This window comes from Brassica napus, chromosome C2, assembly GCF_020379485.1.
Source record: "Brassica napus cultivar Da-Ae chromosome C2, Da-Ae, whole genome shotgun sequence".
Taxonomy (NCBI): Eukaryota; Viridiplantae; Streptophyta; class Magnoliopsida; order Brassicales; family Brassicaceae; genus Brassica; species Brassica napus.
Window position 1 is genome coordinate 56,476,459 of NC_063445.1, and position 3,312 is coordinate 56,479,770.

General features: G+C 30.9%; 1 pseudogene; it reads left to right on the plus strand.

The window, feature by feature from the left end:
* LOC125582522 overlaps positions 1–1,766 on the plus strand; it is a 5,006-nt pseudogene extending 3,240 nt beyond the window's left edge.
* The last annotated feature ends 1,546 nt before the right edge of the window (positions 1,767–3,312 follow it).

Consider the following 3,312-nt stretch of genomic DNA (forward strand, 5'->3'; position numbering starts at 1 on the left):
CATATAAATACACATATATTAATTTTAAAATTTAATGTGAAATTATAAAAACCATAATTTAAGTTAGTGTTTTGAAATTGGGCTTTGTAATGTATTTTTTTTATATATATTGAAAACATTTTTAAAATATTTTTGGAAATATGCTAGTAAAATCAAAATTTGAATGATTTTTGATATAAATCATTTTAAATTATTATTTTGATTTGAATATATATATCAAGTAACATAGACACATTACTTTTAATATAATGGAATGAAATTCCAATATTTTTAGTATATAAGCCCATTATTTTTTTCTAACTTACTGCTATCCATGTTTCCAAACATTACTATTTTTTTAACTACTATCCATATTGCCAAACAATCTCAATGTGTACTTTAACTTTAATAATATAGATATTATAAGTTTCTGAAATAAAGTCGAATTTGAAATTACATTAAATGGAAATTTATACACTATACTACTGTATGATCTGAACAAATTTAAATTTATAAACCATACCAAGTCATAATTAATTAAAATATTTAATTATAATAAAATAAAAATGATCAAAATTTACTATTATTTAATATAAATGTAAATACAGTTTATGTTATTTAAAAATAATAGTTTATAAAATTACTCCAAAAAATTATCTATAGATTTTAAACTTATAATAAAAGTTAATATCTAAATAGTAATTAGTTTTACCTATATTTTGAACTGATTTAATATTATGGATGATTTTTCATTTTACATACTCTACAGCCTAAATAATAAAGATGTAGGAATTTTTAATATATATATATATGATGTTTTAAAACATATATATATATATATATATATATAGTTTTTTGTAACTTTTGATAATAAAAAAACTGCTGACAAAAGAAAACACTAATTATGACTGGCAAAAATTAGTATAATTTTGATGTAATCTTTAAATTTAAAAATAAAGTTACATCATGATTTGTAAAGTTTGATGATTTAAAATAAATAAAGCTAAAAGGTAAGATAAAAGGCTGATTTGAAATTATGTTAAAAATGGAAGTATATACTATATAGTTTGAACAAAATTAAATGTATATATAAACTAAACCAAAGATTAAAAAAACAAATATATAGTCATAGATGATAAGGGTTTTAGCCAGAGCTCCTTTTTATTGCTAAGAATTGTTTTAGCCAGAGCTCCTTTTTAATAAAAAGGCATAATAAATGTTTATTATATTTTTTTACCAAAAAAATGTTTATTAAATTTATTCAAAAGTTAACAATAATTAATGTGAATGAATTGATAAGCATCTAAGTAAAATGTAGCAAATTAGCAATTCACTCAAACATTGATTATCTTTATTCAATAACTTAGCATTTCACTAAAACACTAATGATCTTTATTCAATTTAGAACAATGCACGTAACCCTCTCCATGTACATCTATATAAAAAGAAGAGAACCTTAGCCTTTGTCATCGTCACTTAACAATCTAAATCACTTGTAAACGAGAAAGAAAATATGAAGCTTATCTTCTCTGTCGCTCTCGGAGTCATTGCATCTTGTATGCATCTCTCTCTTTCCTTTTTTTAATAACCAAAAGTTTACACATACCTCGTGCATGATACTATTTTCTATACATTTACAAGAAAACATATATAAATGATCATTATTTTCAAACTATAATGAAACATCATTTTCTGATGAGTTGAGTTATTGGTAATTTATTTTGTTTCTTTATTGAAACTGTTGTGTGTGTTGGTTGTGAAGGTTGTGCGAGAAAGATGCCGAATAAGTTCCCCCAATCTTGTTATAAGACTCCTCCGCCACCACCACCGATGGATGAAGCAAGAGAGCTGTCCACGGAAGAAATTATGATCCCCCCACCTTGCTATAATACTCCTCCACTGCCATCACCATTGGATGAAGCAAGAGAGCTGTCCACGGAAGAAATCATGTTCCCTCCACCTTGTTATAAGACTACTCCACCGCCACCACCAGTGGATGAAGCAAGAGAGCTGTCTACGGAAGAAATCATGTTCCCCCCACCTTGTTATAAGACTACTCCACTCCATCCATCACCTCTGGATGAAGCAAGAGAGCTGTCCACGGAAGAAATCATGTTCCCCCCACCTTGTTATAAGACTACTCCGCCGCCACCACCGGTGGATGAAGCAAGAGAGCTGTCCACGGAAGAAATCATGTTCCCCCACCCCCCACCTGTTATAAGACTCCTCCACCGCCACCACCGATGGATGAAGCAAGAGAGCTGTCCACAGAAGAAATCATGTTCCCCCCACCCTGTTATAAGACTCCTACACCGCCACTACCGATGGATGAAGCAAGAGAGATCTCCACAGAAGAAATCATGTTCCCCCCATAAGACTCCTCCACCGCCACCAATGCAAGAATACTGATTCGTCAAATATATAAATGTGATTGACAATTTGTCTTAAACTTTACCTATATAATTTGAAATAAAAAATTTCATGTGTCTTGTTCTCTTGAAAACATAAAAGAAACAAATGCGTTTGGATTAAGAACATGCATGCATACGAGACAACAAGATACACAGAACTAACAACGTGAAGACATCTTTCACTGCTATTTTCTTCCTTCTCCTCACCCTCCTCCACTAACAAGCTTCTTCCGATCTCACCGTGGCAGAATACACCACCAAAACGTAACTCGGGAAGTTCTCCAAGAACGGCGAGCTATCTGCGTTAGGACAACCAAAAAGGGAGTCACTACGTACCTACCAGCGAAAAGAAAACCTCCAATAACTTCCTGTTTATTCAGTTTGGACATGATGTTTCTAAGCTGAGAAGATACATCACTCAGTGATGCTTCAGCCACTGTGAGGTCAGGGATGTAAACTTGGAAATGGTCACCCGTTTTGATTCCAGCGCCTTTGACTGTTAGATACTGTTCATTGGCTCTGATCAAAACCAATACAAATAAATAAACTTAAATGGGTTGAAAGGAACTGATCATTGTTCAATAATTTTAGGCGGGCGTCTAAACTGAATTTTTTATATTTTAAAAAATTTGCGGACTAAACCGATTTTTAGAACACTTCATGTAATGAAACATGTGAATATTTACCCAGTAACTTGATGAAATACAACTGAGGCCATGATCTTTGGCTTCTGATCCAAACCAACCGAGTATTATCTTCTTTTTATCACTCCAATGTAGGGATCATCAGCCTCAGCCTCCTATCCACATATTTATTTAAATGAAAGCACTTTAAAAAAAATAGGAATTTAGCACTTTTATATAGTTTTGTTTTAATTAATTCATACAACACTTCTATTTTAATATAATATATAATGAAATTT